The sequence below is a fragment of the Triticum aestivum genome, chromosome 6A (assembly GCF_018294505.1).
Source record: "Triticum aestivum cultivar Chinese Spring chromosome 6A, IWGSC CS RefSeq v2.1, whole genome shotgun sequence".
Classification (NCBI taxonomy): domain Eukaryota; kingdom Viridiplantae; phylum Streptophyta; class Magnoliopsida; order Poales; family Poaceae; genus Triticum; species Triticum aestivum.
The window spans coordinates 559,766,860-559,778,316 of NC_057809.1; the positions used below are offsets into that span (position 1 = coordinate 559,766,860).

At 42.1% G+C, this 11,457-nt stretch overlaps 1 long non-coding RNA gene across 2 annotated transcripts; it reads left to right on the forward strand.

Moving 5' to 3' along the window:
* The first annotated feature begins 7,444 nt into the window (after positions 1-7,444).
* Positions 7,445-11,235, forward strand: LOC123128508 (uncharacterized). 2 transcript variants are annotated; one of them, XR_006463137.1, is made up of 4 exons: positions 7,445-7,732; positions 7,853-8,319; positions 8,416-8,580; positions 8,691-11,235. It is a non-coding gene; the product is annotated as an uncharacterized lncRNA (long non-coding RNA). The 2 variants fall into 2 exon arrangements; XR_006463136.1 differs by having other exon boundaries at positions 8,416-11,235.
* Positions 11,236-11,457: the final 222 nt, after the last annotated feature.

Sequence of the window (11,457 nt, forward strand, 5' to 3'; positions counted from 1 at the left end):
TCTCGAAATGGTCGAGACATAAAGATCGATATATTGGAAACCTATATTTGGACATCGGAATGGTTCCGAGTGGTTCGGGCATTTTTCCGAAGTACTGGGAGGTCACCGGAACCCCTCAGGAAGTATATGGGCCTTATTGGGCTTTAGTGAAATAAAGGAGAGGGAAGAGAAAAGAGGGAGGCACGCCCCCAAGCCCAATCCGAATTGGGAAGGGGATCGGCCCCCCTTTCCTTCCTCCCTCTCTCCTCCTTCCTTCCTCTCCTACTCCTACTTGGAAGGGAGGGGATCCTACTCCCGGATGGAGTAGGACTCCCCTAGGGCGCGCCATATAGAGGGCCGGCCCTCCCCCTCCTCCACTCCTTTATATACGAGGGAGGGGGGCACCCCATGGACACACAAGTTGATCATTGATCTTTAGCCGTGTGCGGTGCCCCCCTCCACCATATATAATCCATCTCGGTTATATCATAGTGGTGCTTAGGCGAAGCCATGTTCCGGTAGCAACATCATCACCGTCAACACGCCGTCGTGCTGACGAAACTCTCCCACGAAGCTCTACTGGATCGTGAGTTTGCGGGACGTCACCGAGCTGAACGTGTGCAGATCGCGGATGTGTCGTGTCTTCGGTACTAGATCGTTCGACCGTGAAGACGTACTAGTACATCAACCATGTTTTCATAACGCTTCCGTACAAGGGTATGTAGACGATACTCTCCCCTCTCGTTGCTATGCATCACCATGATCTTGCGTGTGCGTAGATTTTTTTTTGGAAATTACTGTGTTTCCCAACAAAAATTAGCATGGTAATACACAAACCATATATATACACGATAACTTACATACGAATACATCATAAGTTTCACCAAGCATGATTGTTTTTTAAAAAACATACCCTGGTAACTTATGTGAAAATAGTACTGTAATATGTGAACTGCATACCCGATTACTTCCGTACAAACACCGCAATAACTTTGGCCGAGGAGGGAAAAATTGTTCAAAAAGATAGCCCCCGGTTATTTATGTGAACAATCGCACGATAATATACGAACCACATACCCGGTAACTTACATACAAACATCACGGTAACTTTGACCAAAGAGAATAAAAGCTTGTTGAAAAAAAATACCCCGATAACTTATGTGAAAATGTAATTTATGTAGCTCACACATGGTAACTTTTGACACGAAAAAATTCATCGAAACATACTAACATGGGATCTCGTTGAAAGATCTTGTCGCGACGAATCTTTTACATGAAAACAATTTTTGCATCGGATCAATGGCTTGAGCTACAAAACATTTGAATTTTCAAAATAAGAAGAATTTAGGATGACATCAACTTTTTTGTCCTCTAGTGCATAAATGCATATGCATGTGCAAAGGGTTGGGAAGCAATTTTGATGCTTCCGATAACTTATGTGGAAATAGCACGGTAAGTTACATACCACCTGTGTGGTAAATTATGTGGCCGAGGCGTGTCAACTTTTTGACCAAAAAAAGTCATCAAAAAATACCAACATGGGATCTAGTTTTGAAGATCTCATCACGACGAATCTTTTATGTGAAAATGTTTTTTGCATTGGACCAATGGTTTTGAGCTAAAAACATTTTGAATTTTCGAGATAAGGAGAATCTAGGATGAGATCAGATTTTTTGTCCTCTAGTGTGTGCACACAATTCGAGAAAAAATGTATGCAAAAGAGTGATTCATCCTAATACAAGAAATTAAAATGAAGGAATGATGTGTGTGTGGTTGTATTAGCGATGTGACACACTTGTGCCAGATATCAGGGTCCTATTATTAAATGAAGTCTGCAACAAGTAAGTAGTGCAGTACAAAATCTCGAAAAGAGTTAAAAAAGATAAACAAGTCCACAACCTGTAAAAATCAGACTAAATGCCTATACACCAATTCTAGTGTTGGACCGCCATCCAAACCGGTTGTATGTATCCCGTGCTATCAGGCCGGTCATAGTGGGGAGTAACTTAGACTAGTGTCATGCATATGACACTAGTCTAAATTACTACCTTCATAATGCAAAGTAATATAATAGTAGTATCATAGATGGCTTCATTTATTAGCTCTTAGACTCATCTTGTCTTGGAAAACGTTATGTTACAGTAACATATTATGTTATCACCTCTCATTAATTATTTGCCACATAAGCATAATTTCTTTGAAGTGCGCTATGTTACTAGCTAAGTTACTCCCACTATGAGGCTGGTCATAGTGGGGAGTAATTTAGACTAGTGTCACTAGTCTAAGTTAGTACCTTCATAATGCAAAGTAACATAATAGTAGTATTATAGATGGCTTCATTTATTAGCTCTTAGACTCATCTTGTCTTGGAAAGCGTTATGTTACAGTAACATATTATGTTATCACCTCTCATTAATTACTTGCCATATAAGCAGAATTTTTCAAAGTGCGCTATGTTACTAGCTAAGTTACTCCCACTATGACTAGCCTGACTAGCCTCATCTCCCAACGGGTGCATCCGTAAGCTATATGCTCTTTAATTTCCGCACGACTGAGTAATAACCACACCGTACGTGCCATTAGTACAACCACTATTGACATCTTGCCTGACTTTGAGTGCCATCAGTACAACCTCTATGAGCATCTTGCCTAAGGCTGGTCATAGTGGGGAGTAACTTATACTAGTGTCATGCATATGATACTAGTCTAAGTTACTACCTTCATAGTGCAAAGTATCTTAGTAGTAGTGTCATAAATTGTTTCATTTATTGTCTTATAGACTCATTTTACCTCGGAAAGCGCTATGTTACAGTAACATATTATGTTACTCCAAACACCCCTCTCCTCATTAAATACTTGTCACATAAGCAAAATTATCTTGGGGTGTGTTAAATTACTACCTAAGTTACCCCCACTATGACTAGCCTAACTTTGAGTGAGAGTGACTAAGTGTGATAACCAAAGCAGAAGAATCCTTTAGTTTCCGGCCACTCTTCATCTATCTCCCTACACGGGTGCTTGCTGGGACAATAAAGTTTGTTTCGGACCCTCAAAAAAAAAAGACCCGCAAAAAAAGTAAAGTTTGTTCCGTATCATCATTAAATCCAGTTGTTAGGTTTAGGTTCTCGGATCAGTGAAACTATTTTGATTCTGATTTTAGTTAACTACTACGAATCTTTCATTCTCAGGTGTATTGCTTAAGGGAATACAGAGTAGCTACAGTTTGGATTACAACCGGGCACCCACACATGTGCGGAAATGGAAGAAAGCAGAACGGGAGGCAAGGTTGAGAGCCAAGATGGGAGTAGGCAGTGTCTTATTATTGGTGAAATATATTGTCCGTCTCTTTACCAGTTCAAACTTTTAGATGAGTTGACTGGAGCATGAATTCAATATGATATCAAAGTTAGGAGGTCTTGAGTTCAAGAACCTGTCAACATAATATTAAAAAAAGATTATGCGGCCTACATAAATCCCACGTCCAAGGACAAAATAAGCCTAGACGAGAGAAGAGATGTTGAAATATATTGCCGGCATCTCTCCATCAATTCGTGGATGAGTTGACTGGAGCATGAATTTAATAATTATGAGCAAAGTTGTGAAACTTGGAGCATAGGATGGATTAAGGAAGATTCAGGCAATCCAATCATGTAAGCCACTTTGAGAAGACGGGGATGTTCTTAGTTAAAAGCGCATACAAGCTTGTACTCATGCTAAAGGAACAAAAAGACGAGGGGCAATACAGCGATGCAACATGGGGGGAGAGGAAAATTTGGGACATCATCTGGAAGGCCAATGTTCCTCAGAAGATCCGTATTTTCGTGTGGCGGGCGGCTACCAATAGCTTGGCTGTCCAAGTAAACAGAGTGGCGCACCACCAAGCTGGTATCCTTTTCCTTCGCGCATAGTGAGCAAGAGTCTCTCCTGGATACATGACGATATTTCTTGCATGCATTAGTAGCCAGAGCCCCGGAGACCACCTTTCATGCCAAGATTCTCATTTTAAGTGGCACTCTCGCATTCCATATGCATCTCCAAACAGGTCGCTCTCCTGAGGGGTGGACACTCGACGCACCCACCGTCTCAGGGGCCACGCCTAACGTCGCCAAGCGATATGCACTCCGGACCGTGAACTCTCCACTCCTCTCTGGGAACCAAGCTAGGAAATCTTGCCTGTTTCTCGGTGAGGTGCGGATCTTCAGAATCTCACAAACATCCAGATCCCAGAAGTGTTCCTGTAAAAGCTGCTCGTTCCATGCACCATGCTCATCTAGAAAATCTGCCACCCAATGGAGGCGGCAATTACCTTTCGGCGTGACTGGGCGAAGGTTGTGGCCTCTTGGGACCCAAGCATCTCTCCAGGTTTTGATTAGCGATCCATCACCAACACACCAAATGATACCCCCAATGCTGAGGCTTGTGTCCATATGGCACCAGGAATGGAGATTTCCTAGAAAAGAGTAGACCCCAACACATATGTATTTTAATAAAATGTTAATAATCTATTTTAAAAAGGATAAAGTTGTGTTAAAAAATATTCCTGTTGTATACAAAAATATACAATGTGTATGAAAAAGATAAAAAAAACACAGAAAATTGAAAAAAAGCAAAGAAAACCAAATAGAAAAAGAAGAGCCAAAAAGAAAATATGAAAAACCATGCAAAACAGTGAAATATATTGAAAATAATAAAAGAAAAGAAAAACATGAAAGAAACTAATAAAACCAAACAAAAGGAAAAAAAGTATCCGAGGAAACCAATACAAAACAATGAAATCATGTGAAAACTAAAAGAGCTGATAAAAAAACAAAGAAAACCAAAGAGCTGATAAAAAAACAAAGAAAACCAAAGATAAAAATGTATAAAAAAACCACAAGAAAGTGATGCAAAACAGTGAACGCATTCAATAATTGGTGCTATAGTACTTGGCCGGCCCAGTACCAGAGCGACCGAAAAATGTTTTAGGTGAAAGAAACATATGTCTCGCTATAAACGTGATATAGCTCTCTCGCTTGCTCACCCCAAAGTTTGTTTAGCGGTGGTATATTTCATCGTGATTAATGGTTATCTATGGTAAAGGTTACATCATCCTTCTTTGGTGGTGACAAATGGCGCATTGCTTGGGCTTGATTTGTCTCAACCATAGATTGTTGTTGGGTTTTCCTCACCCCGCGCATGAGGACGGTAGGTTGACTGTTTTTTTGTAGATTCATTTTTTTAAAGGATTTACATCTTCAACCATGCGTCTGAATCATGAGGTTTTCATCTTTGAGTCTCTCGTGGCAATATCTTGAAAACTAGATCCCATCTTGATAGGTATCGGAATTTATTTTTTTGAAAAAATTTGTGCTCTTAACTAGTAGTAACTTGTGCTTCAGTGTGAACTAAAATGTACTCTCAGCTAGCATAACTTGTGCTCCAGTGGACAAGAAGTCAGTGGACGAGAGGTAAAACTGTGCTCCCAAGTAAATTAGATTGTACCTTTATCGGGTGAAGCATAATTGTGCTCCCAACATAAACTGAACTATGCTCCCAATGCAAACTAAACAGTGCTTCGCGAGAAAGCACAACGGTGCTCCACTTGTCAAACACACATGTGCTTTCCGTGGGTGTGAAGCACTACTGTGCTTCATGCGGAAGTACTCCTATGTTCCACGCAGATGCACAATACACCGACGCTTCTAACAGAAAAAAACACTCAAAATCTAAAAAAGGAAATAAAAAATAAAAAACAATGACCAAAAACCACAAAAATAAAACAAAACCCTCCAAAAATGCCATGTGGGGGAGGCGACCAACGAGTGACAGATTGTGTGCTTAGGCGCACCACGTGGCGTTACTAGAGCACTCCTGTGTCGTGCAAACTTCCCGCTGGAACACCCAGCCAAGGGGGTAACCCCTATTAGTACTCTCCTACATCCGCACCCGAGCGCACACTCGTACATGGGTTGACAATAAAACCCATTAACAATCGCGCAAAGGCCGATCGCTGGTGATGGCCACGTCGATCGTTTTTACTGTGCCGAGATAAAAAAGAAACAAAGTGTGGGAACGGAAAAGCTCATCGAGCCCCACGCGCCACCTCCACCCATCAGGATGTTTCCTTCCCAACGAAGGCAGCTCCGGACAACACGCTTCCTCCCCACGCCGCCAATCCCATCTCCGCTCGCCTCCTCCTCTCCCGGGTCCCTTTGCCGCTGGCTCAACCGCTTCTCCTTCTCTTTCTCCTCCCCGCTTCTCTCCTCCTAGCCGAGTCCTCGACTAGACGGGCGTCCGGCGCATGAGGCTCGGGGTGGTCGTGGCGGCGGCATCTTCAGAAGTATCGCCGGACGGGCTCCACACGCCGGGAAGATATCTCCATGGGCCCGCGCCACCTGTCAGCCTCGCCATATAAGAGGTCTAGCCCGCCCGTGCCGCCGGTCAAGTTGCACTCGGGGTGGTCAATCTGTGGAAGAAGACAAGAGAGGAGTGGAGAAGGTCGTGTACAGGGGTAGGAGGCGGGGATCAGGTAGGAAGACAGCTTGGCCAGACCGGCGACACCCCGGCCGCGGCTTCTGTCGGGCGCCATCCCCTTCTTCTTACACCTACCCTTGAATCGAACAGGCAAGATAGGTGTCCTGAAATATGATATTTTCTCTATTGGGCCTTATCCCTTTCATTGTTCCCACTATTCAGGAAGTAGTATGGATGTCTTTTGCTTAGCTTGCTTTTCAGATCATTCTATTGGGTTGCAGCTTGTAGGGTGGAACCATAATTTGTCATGGTTGCTTCTAAGTTTTGGTTGGTCGATTTGCTGATGTCTTCGGCCTATGTGTCCAGGTTAAAGTTCAATCCTGCATAATTGTCAGTTTGCGAAGTCTACCCAAAACTCTGAGATTGCCCATAATAGATGTAAGAAGTGCGTAATTGCTTGATGGATCTGTTAGTTTGACAGTTTTTTTTGAGCGTTGCACCTTTCTCTCCTACAAATTGCAGGTGCTCACAGTTTTGTGTGTTCAGTTTAGGAGTTGGTGCTTGGGAAGCACAAATAAAACATTATTGGCAAGTACAGTTTTGTTACTCCCAGGTATCTACAATTGAGTAGATGAAGGAGTATTTGTTACCAGGAGGAATTATAATGTCTTTTAAACTGATGTTGTTCTCATGATCTTGCATTTTCATTCTTTGATATCACCCAAAATTTGTCATGGAAACTACAGAGGTACTATGTACTGTTGTTTGTATTAGTTCTGCCGGATTCAGAGGTGTATAAATGTGCATTAGTGTTTCCGGATTCAAATGATACTATGTACTGATATATATATATATATATATATATATATATATATATATATATATATATATATATGTATGTATGTATGTATATATATATATTCTGAAGATGAACTTAAGTGTATCATATATACTCTTTATTTTTTGACACATTCCCATTCTGTTAAATCCTCCCCCCCCCCCCCCCCCCAACACCATGCTATATATCTTATGAGATATCCAATAGCGATACTAATGTTCTATGCTGCTGTCATTTCAGTCCGCATAGTCATTATCAAAATTGGTGTTGCCATATCATTACTACTTTGGTTAATTCAACGATCCACTTCCAAGTTCTTTGGTGTCGAGCTGAGCATGTGGTTATCTTACATCTTGGTATGTCCATAGGATACGGTCATCCTGATACTCGATGCGTTGTACCATGACCGTGACTGTGCCAAGTTCTTCGTGCTTGAGACCATAGCCAGGGTGCAGTATCTCGGTGAGCGTCTTGTCTTATTCACAGAATATGTGGTTTTGACATGGTAGTGTATCTGCTGTTTTGTTGACTGATTGACATGGTAGTTTGCTGAATTTTGTCGTCTTCACCTATTTTGAACAGCATACAGAAGCAGCAGGATCTTCCTTCATATCCTTTATTGTAGATCACATATTCCTTTGCATTAAAGATGCTGGTAAGGAGTAGCAACCAATCAACTTTGAGTATGCTATTTGTAGACATCTATACTGACTTCTTCATTAAACTTTTATTTGCGTCGATAGAGTTTCAGCTTGAACTTCTAAAGCAGTCACTGTTCTTCTCATGGAATTTGTTTTGCTTGTCAATCTATTGAGCGTTGTATGCTTGGCTGATTACATCATCATTCAAGCTTTCTTGTGAGAGATTTTTTTTTTATTGTAGTCACCTACTGACATGATGACTACTGTTTTTCTAGTGGTTTCCAGGTGGTGCTGAAGTCGGCTAGGAGGGACAGCGCCGCGACGACGAGGAAGCGGCCGGGGACAAGGCCCAGGGCGGCAAAGCCAGCCCAAGTAAACTGCTGCCGGCCACCTTCCAGAAAATTACAGGTTAGATATATAATCGATGGGAGTTTCTTTCAGTATACCATGCCCTCAGTTTATCTTATTTCGTGGTTATTCGAATAACTATTTGTTATTGTTCAGTACCTATAAAAGTTCAGAGATGAGCTTCTCTCCTCGCACATATCCTACTGGGAGCTTGCCTATTGGATAAGTGCCTAAATCTTTCCACCATTTGAGCACCCAAGCCATCAATTTCTAGAGAAAAAAGAATTCCAGCAACAAAGGTTCATTTCTAAACAACTTGTGGTATGCTTGCAAGTTCTAATTTCCTTCAAATGATTAGATATCAATGCCATCCATTCCTTTGTTTCATCCTAAGCTTGACATGGTGATGCCATTTTTCTTTGTTTATGAAGGTACAATAAGTTCAAGAATAAATGCATTGATGAGTGTAAGTAGTTCAGAATCGATTTGAGTGAGGTGCAGCTTCCTCTCATATTCTCTTGTCGTGGCAACTTTATAACTGTTTGTTGAAGAAAAGTAGTTTACAACTAAAGTAGTGTATAAAGTCAGTCAAGTTTAACTATTATGATCTACTATAATCATTGCTCTTTAACTTCCAGCTACTGGAATCTTAAAAGTGAGGTTGCTTTCCAACTACAATTGTATAATTTGTAAGTAATTATCATGTCTGAGAAGGGTGATCAATCCCTCCTTTTGGAGACATTTGGATTTTTTCCACTTTGTTCATGGGGCTTCTCAGATTTGCCACTTTGGAGAATTGATTCGCATAAATGCCACTTAAGTCGTGGAGTCCTTGATTAGTATGCCATTAGCTCCACTTTTATTCATTTTAATTAATTTTTTCACATTATCGGGCTAGTCAAAGACTAACTTACCCCTGTGGCTATCTACACGTACACACATCTGGCATCGAATCAGCACCTGAACCATCAAAGCGGGCGCTGCATGCTGATAATATCGCGTGTGCCATACCGTCAGTTGACTGGATGCCATGCTTCGGCGGTTCTGACGCCGCCGATCCCCTGGATGCCTCTTGCCACCGGCTGGACGTCATGCGCTGCCGATTGCCTGCAGGCCACGCGCCGTGGATCGTTCGGTACAGCGGCGGCGGCATAAACACCACAAAGTCTGCCCCAGGCAGTCGTCCAGAGAACTCTTGCCGGCCGACGGCAGCTCCTCCACGACCACCTCCCTCTGCGTCCTCCCATCCTCCCGTGACATGCCCTACCTCCTCCTTATGCCAAGTGACTGAACAACGACCAGGACGGGCGGCGTGAGTGGTGCCCACAGATGGTGGTCTGGTGGAACGAGCAGTGTGCGGCTGAGTGGCACGAGCGGCGACTGGAGGCGTCAGCGGGGGCTCTGTCTGGCGACGAGAAATTTTTGTGGCTCCTTTCACCCTGTCAAACTTAGATCGATAGCCAGATACAAATACTTAGCACGTGTACTTAGCATCAGGGGTAGTTTGGTCTTTTCTAATGCCTATAAATGAGGAAAGAAGAAAGAAATCAATAAAAGGAGGCAAATGGCATGACAATCAAGGAGTCAATGTCATGAGTGGCAATTTTACGAAGCCAATCTTGAAAATGGCAATTTTGAGAAGCCCGATATTGAAAGTAGCAAATATGTGATTTTCTCATCCGTTTTGGCTACATGATGGTATGATCCTTTTTTAGTGGATTTCTTACATGCCGTCATGACTTGTTTCACTCAGTTTTATGTTGAGTGATCGAGTGTGTAGTGTACTCATGGTATCCTGCAGTTTATGTAATCCTATAAAGATAGGATTCATAGTGTTTTTGGAAGGTTGGCTGGTCTTTGGGGTCCCTAAGAAATGTGTTTGAACGCTGATTGATCGGGCGATAGCGGCGAAGGAAAAAGCAAAAGCACTGCTGTAGTTAAACACTCGAGCTGCAGATGCATGTGATACATTATACGGGGGAGGCGACGTTTTTATGGCTTGGTTTGGTAGGATTCAAATGACACTTCTTAGGAAAGACTGCTCTGATGTAATTAAGTTTCACCTTCTTAAGTCTGGCTACATTAAACCATCAAACTATATATAGAAAATAAATGTATTCTTATCATGTATCCCCTGGAATCCACATAACAAGAACAGGATATTAATTGGATGCTATGCACTGGACATTGCGGCACGATGATTGGTTCCTTGATGAAGATACAAAGGTATTCCGTTTCTTCAGGTATTACACATTTATGTGGATCCAGTTTGTTGTATTTGGATATCTCATCATGTCCATTTTTCATTGTTGTAATTTCTCCGTTCTATAATGTACTACGCATGTCCTGTCTGTTTGTAATGCGCTGGCCCATATTCTTGCCATCTATTCTTAATCATCTCCAAGCAGTTGTGTTTAGAATGGCATTCTTATTTTCTGTAAGCATTTAATTCATAGAGAATTGAAATCACCTGGTTTGCTTTAGCATTTAAAAGAGGCAAAGATAACATACTGCCTATGTGGGGAAAAGATTGGTATGTTGGTATTAGCTTTAAATGTGATCACTGATGCTTATTGGCTGTAGTTGTGGTTTCAGAAGTAGCATGCTAACAGTCATCATATATTGGCTAATTCTGATGAAGACCAAAAGAATTCCAATGAGAGGCATCATGCTGATTCTGATGTGGAAATGGATGATGCCAAGCCTCCAGAGGACTCTCAAAGGTGTTCTTTTTATTTGGTTCCTTAGTCGTGGCCTCATGACGTCTCTTTCATCAGTCAAACTAAAGCACTTTTTGTCAGCTTGTCTTCGCTTTTTTTCTTCTCAGCCGATTATGCTCCATGGTTGAGTCGTCATATCCTTAATAGATGTACCACTGCCTATGAGGGTTCTGAACTCAAATAATATAATATATGCATGTTTGATGATGTGCAACTAATAGATCCTAATGTTATAGCATATATGCCCATATTGATATATATGAGTGAGATTAAGGACTAAACATGATAGCTAAATATGCTGAAACAAGATAAGTGCACACATGCCGCCTAGGTGGCGCCACCAGGTGCCGCCCCAGCCCCTATTGACCACATATTAGTCGCTGCTTTCGCTCGTGTAACACCCCCAGTGTCATGCTACAGTAATCTCACCAGGCCCGTCCAGAGGCATGTGCGAGCTGTGCACACGCACAGGGCCCCC